Below are 16,333 nucleotides of genomic sequence, written 5' to 3' on the forward strand. Positions count from 1 at the left end.
ATGGGACAATCCTTCGAACAGTCCACCGCTCACTGGCCATGGTTGCACGTTGACTCCGCTAAAGTTGCCGACGTTGAGAGGTAGTCGGATTTTGTCCGATGAGCAGGTCAGTAATGGAGTTTGATCATGTAGTACTTAGTTATTCCATTTCCATCCCGTAATTTCTCCGCTGCCCACTGTCTTATATATAGGTCTGGGTCGGTGGCAAGGAAGATTGTCTTGCATACCTCCGGCCGGATACCACCATCATTTCGCACAACATCCACAGCAGTGCGGCCGTTCCGGTAGACCCCTTCTCCACCATTGGGATCGGCCTTCTGGACTGGCTGGGCTTGAATACGTATGATGATGCCTACATGAGATTGAAGAAGATAGCAGTTGCGGACCCGCCAACAAAGCGACGCGGCTACGACGATTACTATCTCATCATGGTGTTCGACATAAGGATTGCCATCAATGCAAGAGGCAGTAACGGTAGAGGCTGGCGCATGTTGGCGGCGGTAGATTTGTACCCCTAGACGTTCGAAGACGTCATGCGCCATCTAGGCCGCATCTTTGCGGTGACAAGCCAGGGGACTTGTTTCATCTGGTTGCCATCCTACAGTACGGGAGATTACAAACGAAATGCACAAACCATCATTTGCATCCCTAATGGTACTCCATTATTTTGCAGGGACCAGTCATCCTCCGATCAAAATAAGATCGCCGATCCTGGATCTGCATTTGCATCCGCGATTTGGTCTAACCTGGAACCTTGTAGCTGACTTTGGCATATTGGGATCAACTATCTTAGCAGTCGTTACCCATGGTACCACTGATGTGCAACATGGTCACACAATCTACCATGATCGAACCGTCACCATCTACTACCTCTGTCCTGGTTTATAGGTCCCCTTTGTAGTCTGTGTCCAATTTTGACTAAAGATTTAACTAACAAAATGTTAATGCATGTCAACAAAAATTATATCGTTGGATTTGTATTTGAACATAGTTTTCAATGATATAATTATTGTTGACATGCATGAACATTTTTTTAGTTCAATCTATGGTGAAAATTTAACACAGAATACAATGGGGACCAATAAACCAGGACAGAGGTAGTACCCATGTATTCCATTTTTTAACCCTCTCGCCTTATCTTTCATTGTTGTACTAGTAGTATACTTACTAGTACTAGTAGGAGTACTTTTTACCTTGGAGGACGCGTATAGCTAGCTAGGCCCTTGAATACTTGAACCCACTAGCTACCACCATTTTTGTTTTTCCATGACTTACTATCTCATCCTGGTAGCCAAGAGTGGCTATATATAATAAGCCGGTTATTTTACTTCCTCTATACCGGAGTAGTACTATTTGTTGCATAGTATTATTGACCGCCATATTTGAGCACAACATTATTATGCATGGACCTTGACTATGTACATCACCATGTGTCCAGATCTGAGATGCCGCGTGTACCAGATGAACGGCGCCGAGTTCGACCCTCGTGATGCTACGTAGGTGCCGAGGAACACTCTTGGAGAGTACTCGCTTTTCATTGGGGACAACTACCCCATTGTGAAGAGGATGCCACCTTCTATGCACGACATGGAAGGCCTGCCGTTCATGAAGCATGGTTGTGTCTTCAGTGCGCACCGCCGTATGAACAACATGCTGGGACACGCTATCCCTGATTTATGCCGCTTCAGCTTGGATGAATCTCCATCGTGTGGAACCGAACTAGAAAGCTGCGACAATGATTCTCGTTGCCCACCGCTATGGATCGTGCCATCCATGAAGAACACCTGGGACTGGAACCTGGAGGAGGACATGTAGCCCATCTATAATGTGTAAGTGGAGTATGGTAATTGTGAATGGTAGCGCTGTGAATATATGTAGACTAGTCGTGCACAAATTTATCACAAGAATTGGAGATGAACTTGTGTGGCATACTGGCATTTGTCGTTTAGAATTTTACTAGTAAATGTGTTATGTGTACGTGCAACTTGTGTGGTTGTTGCACGGGCTCCAACACCCTCTTTGAGAAAAAAGGTGGCACAACTTTGGATATACGTGACGTGGCGGCATCATACAGTAGCATCGTTCGCTATAGTTGTAGTACAGTCCTACTAGGATGACAACTCCTATAAAACCTTGCGCTTGGCTCTTTGTCTCTTCGGGAGGTTCAACATTTCGTACTCGTGTGAACCTTGCACTTGGCTCTTCGCCTCTTCGGAAGGTCCAACAATCATGATACTACAGTACAATATGCTTCTGGCAATCTGACATTGATCGAACTACTACATGTCCACCGCGAGGGTGAGGGCGAGGGTGAGGGAGAGGGAGAGAGAGAGAGGGAGAGGGCATTCTAGTCAAAACCCTCTCCTCGTCCTGCGAACCACCGCGCGCCTGGGCGAGGGAGAGGCGTAGTAAGCAAGCTTCTCCTCGTTTGGCGAGTTGACGGGACACATCAAAGCAGTACTAGTACTACTACCTCTGTCCTGGTTTATTAGTCCCCTATGTAATTTGTGCTAAATTTTGACTAAAGATTTAACTGATAAAATGTTAGTGCGTGTCAAGAAAAATTATATCGTTGGATTCATATTTGAACATAGTTTTCAATGATATAGTTCTTTGTGACACGCATGAACATTTTGTTAGTTAAATTCATGGTCAAAAATTGGCACAGATTACAATGAGGACCAATAAACCAGGACGGAGGTAGTAGTCCATACTGCATCCTTTCTGATTAATATGGCTTAATTTGAAACGAGAAAAATACACTGGCGGGCAACGTATGTAACAATACGCTCTTTACAGTCACTATATATAGTTTTGCGGTGATTATACGATCACTAGCTCATCGTAGAGCACCATATTGCACCCTACTGACTGGCCACATAGTCGACGTGGCACTTTTTTGACTGGTTAAATTGTCACCTGGTTTCTCGGTCCCACCTGTCAGTTTGAAGAGCAAAGAAATCAGTTAAACAAAACTTTACGCACGCGCGACAGGAGTCCAACCCTTGCGCGGGAACCATTCTGGCTGTGTATGTGAGTGCATGCACGTGTATTCCCTCGGTCTTCCAACAAAGAGTGTACATCGGCTAAAAAACAAAGAGTAGTACATGATGTACATCTACACTTCCAATGCATTTAGCCTTTAATCTAAATCGATATTGATTGACTAATGCACCAACTTGTGCTCTAGGTATAGGCTACATGTCTATCCTTAATTACAGCATGCAACAGCCTTCATTTAATCTTCTTCTCTCAATGGTCGCATGGACACATAAGTCTGCTACTTTTGGGCATTAATTATGCCCTGGTCAATGTGTAAATCTCTAAATGTACAGTCTTTCACGGACGTAGGGAGTAGGTTGAGCACTTGAGCATGAGCGTGTGTGTTGCGTCGTGTGCTGTGTGCCACATGGGTGCGTGAGTGTTGCATGCATCCATGTGTACGTGTGAGTGTTGCATGTTGCATGCATGCATGCATGCATGCATGGGGCTTACTCCCTCCCATTGACATGTTCATGTTTCAAGCTTCCTCTATTCCCTCCATATGGTGATACTCCCTCTGTTCCCAAATACGGAGTAAAAGCCTCCCTCTGTTCCCAAATATGGAGTATTTGTCTTTCTACAGATTTCAACAAGTGACTAGGTACGGAGCAAAATGAGTGAAGTGAGCATAGAGGCAAAGGGATTCTGTAGAAATGAAGTCTTCGCGATCCATTATTCCCCATCTCGGCCAGAGAGACCTATTCAACTAGTCTTCACAGTGAAGTGACAATACACGCTGCAGCAGATGGGACACGTAATTAATAAGCTGAACCAGCATGTTGGTGTTACTAAATCAACCTTACCCAGTACTGCCATCATGTTTGCCAGTAGAGCACGCTTCCGCAAATACGCCTATCCACCTCTGTCCTCCATTAACTGCCATATGGGCCCTCTTGTGGTAGACCCACATGTCATCGGTGTAACTATTTACACTCCGAAGGATGATATATCCTGGTAGTAGTACTAGTAGAATTGATATTTAATGCACTTTCTTCCCCATCTTCCACTCTTCTTCCTCCTCTCTTCTTCTTCCTCCTCTCTTCCCCATCGTCAGCCGCACACCATTTACCCCCGCTCACTGCTCGCTCACCCGCGCCATCTTCCTTGGTAGCTCGCGCATACCATATCCCCCCGCTCACTGCTCGTCCACACGAGGAGAAGCTTCTTCGCTTGCCCGCCCAAATCCACTTCCTCGCTGGCTCGTAGGCACCGAAAACCGCAATGGCAGAACCGACTGACACACAGAGCTACGATTGGAATTCCCTCCCCGATGTTCTCTTGGAGCAGATCTGTAATCGTATGGACCTACTCAGCACCGTCCGTCTAGCCGCATGCTCGGTGTCTTTGTACCGTCTACTCGTCTGCAATCGATCGGCTCTTTTCAAGACACCCTGCTTGCTGATGTCTGATTCTCGCAGGTGGCCCAGACACTGACTTGACGATCCTACGAAGGTTGCCGTGGTGCCCCTCGACATGCTACCACTACCCGTCCACCTGTCCTTCATGCGCGGCCACTACTGGGCGGACATGAAGGCCAACTGGATCGTCCTCATCCACGAATCCGGTAGTCCATGGCGTCTCGTGGATATCTACACCCAGCGAGAGATCACCCTTCCATCGTTGGATACCGCCGCCATCGAGCCTCACGCCCCCCCGGACACTCCTGCCTACTACGCACAAGACGGGTCAAGCTTTTGGCTCGACCTCTATTTGCTGAAAGTTGTAATCTGCAAAGTGCCCACACCATCAGAAGACTACATGGATTACAAGCTCATTGCCTAGTTCAACATGGGATTAGTCTATCTGGAATCCGGTCGCCGTACATGGTTATGGCTCATGGTCAATCCTGTTGAGGCAACATTTCTGTCTGATGTTATAGTGTACAATGGCATCGTTTACGCCGTCGACGCACAGATTGGCTGCCTATACTGGTGGAATCTACCATCGTGTAATTTTTCTATCTCATCTCATCTTTACCTTATGAATACGACTGCCTGTTCATTGTTACAAATTTAGAATAGATAGTATGTCTATAACCACATCATTGCTATATGTTCCTCTCATTTCCTAGATTTTTATGACCACACATGTTATTGTTAGAGTTGATATGAGAACAATTGGCATCTAATGATTGTTAGAATACATATTATGAGCATAACATCATGATTGCTATATGTTACTCTCATTTCTAAGATTTTTATAACAATGTACGTTATTGCTTAGAGTTGATATGAGAACAGTAGTAGTAAGTGCTATGGTAGAATATGAGTAGGCTCTGCCATAGCTGTTTTCCTCTCATTGTTACATGATTTTTGAACCATGACATATTGCTAGAATATGAAAGCCATTGGCTTATTTTTTTAACTTGGGGTATGATTATGACCACGGCATTGAAATTCTCTGTCTATGATATGTGTCATTGTTATAATAATCTTAATTCCACACATACTCTGAACATGATTGTTTATTTTTGTCCTTTTGGTCTCCAATTTGAATTATTGCAGCAGACACAAATGCGATGGCCTTCATGATTCCAGGACCGAGAATCATACCAGCCGATGGGTGGTGGTTTATCGCTCGTTCAGTTGACAGCGGTCATTTGATGCTCATTCGCACGTACCAAATTGACCAAACCATTACATCAAACCACATGCAGTACAATGCATGGGGTGTTCGTGACATTGATGGCTATGGCTGCTTCGCGTTCGAGAAAGATCCTAGCTCCGTTGGGCTAGGCGTATTCAACTGGAGGCGGGTTTACAGCCTCGGCAACCACTCCTTGTTCCTCGAGCTCAATTGTCCGATCATCCAACCAATCATCGATCATGTCATCGGTGATGATTACCATGCTATGCAACTTCCATTCGCCAGGGGGGACTGTGTTTACACATCATACCATGGGTTTCATGAATCACCATATCCAGAGATTCGTCGACACAGCTTGTTGCCAGATAATCTTTAGTGTGTGAAAGGCATCAAGCTTCCATGCGATGGGTGGCTTTTGCAAATCCGACATGTGGTGATGTGGTTCATGCCAACAACAAATATGCACAACTTGATTCGTGCTGATATCTAGAATCAGCCATGTATTCTGCTGCTGTAGCACGACCCTCTTTTGTTGGATATTATGTACTGTTGTTAGTTTGAAGCACTCCCTTGGTTTGAAGGATAGATACCTTCCTGGAATCAAGTACATCCTAACTCACCTGCGTAGGATGTACTGATAATGATGATGGAGATGCTGTGAAGAAGCCATATATATATATATATATCAATTAGGCTTCAAGTGTGTATTTGTTAGTTAAACCTATGGTTAAAATGTGACACTAAATACGACTAGTAAGTAGTACAGTAGCAGTACTAGTATACGTCGGTCAAATTATTCATCATATCCACACATTGAATTGACGTGACAGCACGCTGCGCGTGAGGCGACACAAGAATCCCGGCAGCGTGTTCGGGTATTCTGTACTTCAGATTTGGAGTACCACTTATCTGTTGAAATCTTTCATCATTCACTTAAAACAGTCGATTGATCATACATTGAGTACCATATAACTGGAATTACCGATGCAAGTCGAAGAAGGATTGGCCGGTGCTGCCGGCTGGCGTCAAGTTCGATCCCACGGATCAGGAGCTGATCGAGCACCTTGAGGCCAAAGTGAGTGCTGATAGCATGATATCTCACCCTCTCATCAATTTGTTCATACCAACCATCGACAGCGAGCACGACATATGCTACACCCAACCTGAGAAACTTCCAGGTAAGACATCGATCGGCCGTCTACTTGCACAAACATATTCCTTTGTTTATAGCTCTATTTTTCTTTTTAGACATAGACTAGTGAAGCAATTACAATTTGACAGTTAATAAAAAGTGAAACAAGTGACTGCAACATGCCAAAGATGTTATCAAAATGCCAACTATGTACACTAAAACCTGTATTCGACAATACTGCAGGTATCATACTGAGTGGCCTAAGGAAGCATTTCTTCCAGCACAATTCCAGGGCATTCAAAAGGGGCACGTGGACGCGTCGCAAGATATAGTCGGAGTGCGGCATGCACGCGGTGTGGCACAAGACCGGCAATACCTTGCCGGTGATGGTCAACGGTTGGCAGACGGGTAGCAAAAAGGTTTTGGTGCTGCACACCAACAAGAACTTTGACCAGCAGAGGACCAACTAGGTGATGCACCAGTACCACCTCGGGGACTTGGATCAAGAGAAGGAGTGGGAGCTGGTCCTCTGCAAGATTTTCTACTAGACGAACACTAGGGCCAGGAGTAAAAAGATTATAAGTTAGTTTGGTATTGGTAGTTGTACTACCTTGTCGTCCGCAAGTTGGTATTGTTGCTAATGATCTTTTGGCATGAACTTGCATTTTCTTCCAACCATCATGCCGAGGGTCGACATGGATATAAAGCTGAATCATTTGTTTCGAAACAAATTTTCAGGCACCTGATTTTTATTTGATGGGTAGCATAAGCACCTGCCGTTCGAATTAACAGTTCTCCAATTTTTTCAAAACAAGTGCATGCACTTATTATCACAATCAAAAAACAATATCCCTGCTGCATCCCAGTTATCAGTCTGTACTTGCATAATTCTCTCGTTTATTGAGCACGTATATTTTTTTTCAGGTCGAGCAAGTTTAAAGTGGGCTATAGACTGCCCCAGGCTTGGTTTTGTTTTTAACAGGCACAACCCATGACGACAACGGGGCACAAAGATCCAACAGGTATCTACTGGCCTATGGCCTGCGAGCGTTAGTTATATTTTGTCTTACAACATCCGCAGACAGTTTTTTACTGAATCAAACACACAGCCCAGTTCTATTTTCCTCTTGAAACGCATGTCCTACATCAGTTTTCTAATCTCTACCTATAGTTTTACTAGTTCATATACACGTATCATTATATTGAAAACACATAAAATTCCCTTTTCATTTTTACATCGTTATTTTTGTTGTTTTTTCCCTCCCAGCGCTGATTTTTTTACCACTCGTTTTCCCTTAAACCAACTCAATTGTCCCACGTCTTATTTGCTTACAAAAACAAAACGATTTTTTTGGCAAATTAATAAGTTCTTAAAAAATGTTTATCATTTCAGGATTACAACAGTTCGGACTCCACCGAAATATGCAAAATAAGGTTAAACTTTTTGACCGTGGTCTTGGGCAGAAAATGGGTTGTAATAAATTACTTAAGAATTAGCAAATGGGCTGCAAATTATTAAAAAATAGCAAATGGGCTCTATGTTGTCTGCCACTGATTTGGAGGCTGACTTGTGGGCCTACTAAGTTCATGCGTACACAAGGTTTCTCAAAAAAGAAACTTAGTCAACAATCGACTCTACCAGCGTCAGACCGTTAGATGTCAATCTAACGACAATTGTGCTTCTTCAGTCTCTGATCTTCCTGCCCCAGCCGCCCAAACCAGCACCGTCGGAACTGCCTGCTCCCGCCTCCCGTGGCCGGCTGTGATGTCGGGCAGGCCTCACGGCCCCATCATACTCGCATCCCTGGCCTGTCTATCCCTCTACTCACCCACATCTTCTGTTATTTTCCGGCGACGGCAGCCGAACTAGTCAACCCTTGTACTCTCCACCGTGTGGGCAGCCACTGTCGTGTCTTCCCCGGCTTCGAGTCATTCCCTTCATAGGCCTCGCCGTCGTCCACCACCCTGGTGCTCTCGGCACGCCGTGGTCAACTTGGTCAACGAACGACATCCATCGGAAGTGGACTATACGTGGAGAGGCTGAGAGCTGGGTCCACGGCCGCACACAAGGAAATGCCTCCTTATTACACACAAAATAATGATTCCTACACCTGACATCTGGGAACCACCGGAAGGGCCTCTGTATTTTGCGAAAAAAAGTTCCCTCCACTGACAGGTCGGACCCACCAACTATATCTTCGCATGCAAGGAAGTTCCTTCTTATTGTGCACAAAAAAATGAATACCCCCTGCCAGCTGGGCCCCACCATAGTGGGAGGCTGAATTGTGGGCCTACTAAGTTGACGGGGATGGAGGGCTTTGTCAACTTAGTCAATATATGAACGATTCTAGCTCCAGTGACCGTACGATGTCCATCCAACGGCCGTAGTGCTTCTTCAACATCTGGTCTTCTTGCTCCAGCCGCCCAAAGCAGCGCCGGTCGTGCTGCATGCTCCTACCTCCCGTGGCCGGTACTGCCGAGGAGGCCTCACTGCCCCCATACTACTCCCACCGCTGGCCAGGCCATCCCTCCACTCACCCACTCCCCATGTTATTCTGCGGCGACGACAGCCTCACACCGCAGCGGAACCAGTGAACCCTCGTACTCCTCTCCGCGTGGGCTTCCACTACCGCGTCTTCCCCGTCTCCATGTCGTCCCCTTCCTAGGCCTCGCCGTCATCCACCGCCGTGGTGCTCTCGGCGCGGCCTGGTCAATGTGGTCAACGACCGACTTCCATCGAAAGAGTACTGTACGTGGAGAGGCTGACAGTTGGGTCCATGATAGCTGCAAGGAAGTGCCTCCTTATTACACACAAAATAATTATTCCGCCACCTGACAGCAGGGACCCACCTGACGGGCCACCGTATTTCATGAAAAAAATTGTTTCCCCTCTGACTTGTGGGACCCATCGGACGGGCCACCGTATTTAGCAAAAAAACGATCCCCCCGCTATCAGCTTGGACCCACCGAAAGTGCCTCCTTATTACGCACAAAAAAAATGAATACTCCCCCTGCTAGCTGGGACCCACCTTTGTGGGAGGCTGACTGGTGGGCCTACTAAGTTGACGGGGACGGAGGGCTTTGTCAACTTAGTCAATATGAACGATTCTAGCTCCAGTGACCGTACGTTGTCCATCCAACGGCCGTAGTGCTTCTTCAACCTCTGGTCTTCTTGCTCCAGCCGCCCAAAGCAGCGCCGGTCGTGCCGCATGCTCTTGCCTCCCATGGCCGGCTGTGCTGCCACGAAGGCCTCACCGCTCCCTATTATTTCCACCGCTGACCAGGCCCTGCGGCGATGGCAGCCTCACACCGCAGCCGAACCAGTGAACCCTCGTACTCCTCTCCGCGTGGGCATCCACTACCGCGTCTTCCCCGGCTCTGTGTCGTCCCCTTCCGAGGCCTCGCCATCGTCCACCGCCGTGGTGCTCTCGGCGCGGTGTGGTCAATGTGGTCAAGGAACGACTTCCATCGAACGTGGAATGTACATGGAGAGGCTGACAGCTGGGTCCATGGCCGCAGCAAGGAAGTGCCTCCTTATTACTCGAAAAATAATGATACCTCCACCTGATAGTAGGGACCCACTGGATGGGCCACTGTATTTTGCAAAAAAAACGTTTCCCCCCTGACTGCTGGGACCCACCAGCTACATCTTCGCATGCAAGGAAGTGCGTCCATATTACGAAAAAAAACGATTCGCCCCTGACTGCTGGGACCCACCAGCTACATCTTCGCACACAAGGAAGTGCGTCCGGGAAAAAAAATGATTTGCCCCCTGACTGCTGGGACCCACCATCTAGATCTTCACACGAAGGAAGTGCCTGACATTCAGGACCCACCTGGTCGAAGCGTACGTAGCATTGTCATTCTAGCCGCGAAGGTGTATGTACATACTGGTGGATGTAGAGGCGCACATGTGTTGTAGTAGAGGCGCGCACGTAGCATGTACACGTACGTACAGCGACCAGTGTGCAAGAAAGAAAATACGGCCACGTATGTACATACGGGCGGGGTCTCGAACGCCTACTTGCGCATATGTACAGCCAGGGCTCGTGTACATGGCTGGGTCGAAACAGAGAAACACCATTATCATCGTGTTCATGGGGAGCCAACCGGCTGGGTCGGAACAGAATGTGTCGTTGTATTCATCGGGAGGGCTTGGACGGAATAGCCGATGGAAACAAGGCCTGGCGTACCGCAGAACAGAGGAAACAGCCTTCTGTTCGACCGGCCACGTTTGAAACGGGATCCTATTCATCGGGAGGGGTCTGGCGTACCGCAAAACGGAGGAAACGGGCTTGTGTTGGACCTCCTACGGTCGAAATGGGGTCCTGTTGATCGGGACGGGTGTGGCGTACCGCAAAACGGACGAAACAGACTTGTGTTGGAGCGCTACGGTCGAAACGGGGGTCCTATTCATTGGGAGGGGTGTGGCGTACCGCAAAACGGGACTCCACGGGATAATGTTCATCTCCACCATCGACCTCCTCCAGCCTCCATGGGCTACTGTTCATCCATCATCGACCTCCTCCAGCCTCCACCTGCGACAGTTGATACGTCCATTTTGCATCATGCTTTTATATCAATATTTATTGCATTATGGGCTGTTATTACACATTATATCACAATACTTATGGCTATTCTCTCTTATTTTACAAGGTTTACCATGAAGAGGGGGAATGTCGGCAGCTGGAATTTTGGCTAGAATAGGAGCAAACGTTGGAAACCTATTTTGCACAGCTCCAAAAGTCCTAAAACTCCACGAAACAACTTTTTGAAATTAATAAGAATTTCTGAGCGAAAGAAATAGACCAGGGGGCCCATATCCTGTCCAGGAGACAGGAGGGCGCCCCCCCTATAGGGCGCACCCCCTATCTCCTGGGCCCCCTAGTGGGCCTCCGGCGTCCATCTTCTGCTATATCATCACTTTTACCTTGGAAAAAATCATGGGCAAGCTTACGGGACGAAACTCCGCCGCCACGAGGCGGAACCTTGGCGGAATAAATCTAGGGCTCCAGCGGAGCTGTTCTGCCAGGGACACTTCCCTTCGGGAGGGGGAAATCATCACCAATGTCATCACCAACGATCCTCTCATCGGGAGGGGGTCAATCTCCATCAACATCTTCACCAGCACCATCTCCTCTCAAAACCTTAGTTCATCTCTTGTATCCAATCTTGTATCAAAACCACAAATTGGTACCTGTGGGTTGCTAGTAGTGTTGATTACTCCTTGTAGTTGATGCTAATTGGTTTACTTGGTGGAAGATCATATGTTAAGATCCTTTATGCATATTATTACTCCTCTGATTATGAACATGAATATGCTTTGTGAGTAGTTACGTTTGTTCCTGAAGACATGGGTGAAGTCTTGCTATTAGTAGTCATGTGAATTTGGTATTCGTTCGATATTATGATGAGATGTATGTTGTCTTTTCCTCTAGTGGTGTTATGTGAACGTCGTCTACATGACACTTCACCATTATTTGGGCCTAGAGGAAGGCATGGGGAAATAACAAGTAGATGATGGGTTGCTAGAGTGTCAGAAGCTTAGACCCTAGTTTATGCGTTGCTTCATTAGGGGCTGATATGGATCCATATGTTTAATGTTGTGGTTAGGTTTACCTTAATACTTCTTTTGTAGTTGCAGACGCTTGCAATAGGGGTTAATCATAAGTGGGATGCTTGTCCATGTTAGGGCAGTACCCAAGTATCGGTCCACCCACATGTCAAATTATCAAAGTACCGAACGAGAATCATATGAACGTGATGAAAACTAGCTTCACGATAATTCCCATATGTCCTCGGGAGCTCCTTTATCATTATTAGAAATTGTCCAGGCTTATCCTTTGCTACATAAAGGATTGGGCCACCTTGCTGCACTTTATTTACTTTATTTACTTGTTACTCGTTACTATTTATTTTATCACAAAACTATCTATCACCTACAATTTCAGTGCTTGCAGAGAAAACCTTACTGAAAACCGCTTATCATTTCCTTCTGCTCCTCGTTGGGTTCGACACTCTTACTTATCGAAAGGACTACGATTGATCCCCTACACTTGTGGGTCATCATGACTCTTTTTTGGCGCCGTTTCCGAGGAGTGTAGCGCTTTTGGTGAGTGGAACTTGGTAAGGAAACATTTATATAGTGTCCTGAAATTTTCTGTTACTTGTCACTATGGAAACTAATCCTTTGAGGGGCTTGTTTGGGGTATCTTCACCCCAACCAGAAGAGCAAAGAGTTGCTCCTCAACCTACTGAACTTTATGAAAATATTCACTTTGAGATTCCTTCGGGTATATAGAAAAACTGCTAGCTAATCCATTTGCAGGAGACGGAACATTGCATCCCGATTTACACCTTATCTTTGTTGATGAAGTTTGTGGATTATTTAAGCTTGCAGGTATTCCCGATGATGTTGTCAAAAGGAAGGTCTTCCCTTTATCTTTGAAGGGATATGCATTGACATGGTATAGGCTATGTGATGATACGAGATCTTGAAATTATAAGCGATTGAAGTTGGAATTTCACCAGAAGTTCTATCCTATGCATCTTGTTCATTGTGATCGTAATTACATATATAATTGCTGTCCTCGTGAAGGAGAAAGCATCGCTCAAGCTTGGGGGAGGCTTAAGTCAATGTTATATTCATGCCCCAATCATGAGCTCTCTCGGGAAATGATTATTCAGAATTTTTATGCTCGGTTTTCTCTTGATAATCACAACCTGCTCGATACTTCCTGTGCTGGTTCTTATATGCTGAAGACTATTGATTTCAAATGGGACTTATTGGAAAGAATTAAATGCAACTCTGAAGATTGGGGTTCCGAGGATGGTAAGGAGTCAGGTATGACACCTAAGTTCGATTGTGTTAAATCTTTTATGGATGCCGATGCTTTTCGTGGATTTAGCTCTAAGTATGGACTTGACTCTGAGATAGTAGCTACTTTCTGTGAATCTTTTGCTACTCACATTGATCTCCCTAAAGAGAAGTGGTTTAAATGTAATCCTCCTGTTGAAGTGAAAGTAGTTGCACCTATTACAGTCGAAGAAAAGACTATTAACTATAGTGATCCTATTGTTCCTACTGCTTATGTTGAAAAACCTCCTTTTCCTGTTAGGATAAAGGATCATGCTAAAACTACGACTGTTGTTTGTAAGAGTAATACTAGGACTTATACACCTCCTGAGCAAATTAATGTTGAACCTAGTATTGCTATGGTTAAAGATCTCTTGGATGAGGATTTAGATGGCATGTTATTTCTTTCTTGGGTGAGACTATCAATATTGCTAGACTTGATACTAAGACACGTAGACGTGTCATAGGCATGCCTGTTATTTCTGTTAAAATAGGAGATTATTGTTATCATGGCTTATGTAATATGGGTGCTAGTGCTAGTGCGATACCTTATGATCTTTATAAAGAAATTATGCACGACATTGCACCCGTTGAACTAGAAGACATTGATGTTACTATCAAGCTTGCTAATAGGGATACCATTAAACCTATTGGGATTGTTAGAGATGTTGAAGTTTTGTGTGGGAAGGTTAAATACCTTGCTGATTTTCTTGTTCTTGGTTCCCCACAAGATGATTTTTGTCCCATTATTTTTGGTAGACCCTTCTTGAATACAGCTAGTGCTAAGATTAATTGTGAAAAGAATATTGTCATTGTTGGCAGTGATGGTATGTCTCATGAGTTTAATTTCGCTAAGTTTAGTAGACAACCTCGTGAAAGGGAACCACCTAGTAAGGATGAAATTATTGGTCTTGCTTCCATTGCTGTTCCTCCAACAGATCCGTTAGAACAATATTTGCTAGACCATGAAAACGATATGTTTATGAAGGAAAGGCAGGAAATAGATGAAGTGTTCCTTAAACAGGAACCTATGCTGAAACATAACCTTCCCGTTGAAATTCTTGGGGATCCCCCTCCACCCAAGGGTGATCACGTGTTTGAACTCAAACCATTACCTGATAATCTTAAGTATGCTTATCTGGATGAAAAAGAAATATATCCTATTATTATTAGTGCTAACCTTTCAGAGAAAGAAGAAGAAAGATTATTGAAAACTCTGAAGAAGCACCGAGCGGCTATTGGATATACTCTGGATGATCTTAAGGGCGTTAGTCCCACGTTATGTCAACACAAGATTACATTGGAGGATGATGCCAAACCAGTTAGAGATCCTCAAAGACGATTAAATCCCAAGATGAAGGAAGTGGTAAGAAAGGAGATTATAAAGCTCCTTGAGGCAGGTGTCGGTGTCAAAATCGGTGGATCTCGGGTAGGGGGTCCCGATCTGTGCGTGAAGGCTGATGGTAACAGGAAGCAAGGGACACAGATGTTTACCCAGGTTCGGGCCCTCTCGATGGAGGTAAAACCCTACTTCTTGCTTGATTAATATTGATGATATGGGTAGTACAAGAGTAGCTCTACCACGAGATCGTAGAGGCTAAACCCTAAGAGCTAGCCTATGATGGTATGATTGTAATTGTGATCGGCCTTCTAAGGACCAACCTCTCCGGTTTATATAGACACCGGATAGGGCTAGGGTTTACATGGAGCCGGTTACAAGGAAGGAAACACAATATCCGGATCGCCAAGCTTGCCTTCCACGCAAAGGAGAGTCCCATTCGGACACGGGTCGAAGTCTTGAGTCTTGTATCTTCACGCTTCAATAGTCCGGATGTTGTACACAGTCCGGCTGTTCAGATACCCCCTAATCCAGGACTCCCTCAGTAGCCCCTGAACCAGGCTTCAATGACGATGAATCCGGCGCGCAATATTGTCTTCGGCATTGCAAGGCGGTGTGACGCCCCCGATCCAATCGTACACTAATCATGCACGCAAATGTGTACGATCAAGATCAGGGACTCACGGGAAGATATCACAACACAACTCTACAAATAAAAATAAGTCATACAAGCATCATAATACAAGCCAGGGGCCTCGAGGGCTCGAATACAAGTGCTCGATCATAGACGAGTCAGCGGAAGCAACAATATCAGAAAACAGACATAAGTTAAACAAGTTTGCCTTAAGAAGGCTAGCACAAACAGGGATACAGATCGAAAGAGGCGCAGGGCCTCCTGCCTGGGATCCTCCTAAACTACTCCTTAGACGTCGTCAGCAGCCTGCACGAAGTAGTAGGCACCTCCAGTGTAGTAGTAGTCGTCGACGGTGGCGTCTGGCTCCTGGACTACAGCATCTGGTTGCGACAACCAGGTAGAAGGGAAGGGGGAAAAAGAGGGAGAAAAGCAACCGTGAGTACTCATCCAAAGTACTCGCAAGCAAGGAGCTACACTACATATGCATGGGTATATGTGTAAAGAGGCCATATCAGTGGACTGAACTGCAGAATGCCAGAATAAGAGGGGGATAGCTAATCCTGTCGAAGACTACGCTTCTGGCAGCCTCCGTCTTGCAGCATGTAGGAGAGAGTAGATTGAAGTCCTCCAAGTAGCATCTTCAAGTAGCATCTCATAGCATAATCCTACCCGGCGATCCCCTCCTCATATCCCTGAGGTAGAGCGACCACCGGTTGTATCTGTCACTTGGAAGGGTGTGTTTTA

The sequence above is a fragment of the Triticum dicoccoides genome, chromosome 6B (genome assembly GCF_002162155.2).
Source record: "Triticum dicoccoides isolate Atlit2015 ecotype Zavitan chromosome 6B, WEW_v2.0, whole genome shotgun sequence".
Lineage (NCBI taxonomy): Eukaryota > Viridiplantae > Streptophyta > Magnoliopsida > Poales > Poaceae > Triticum > Triticum dicoccoides.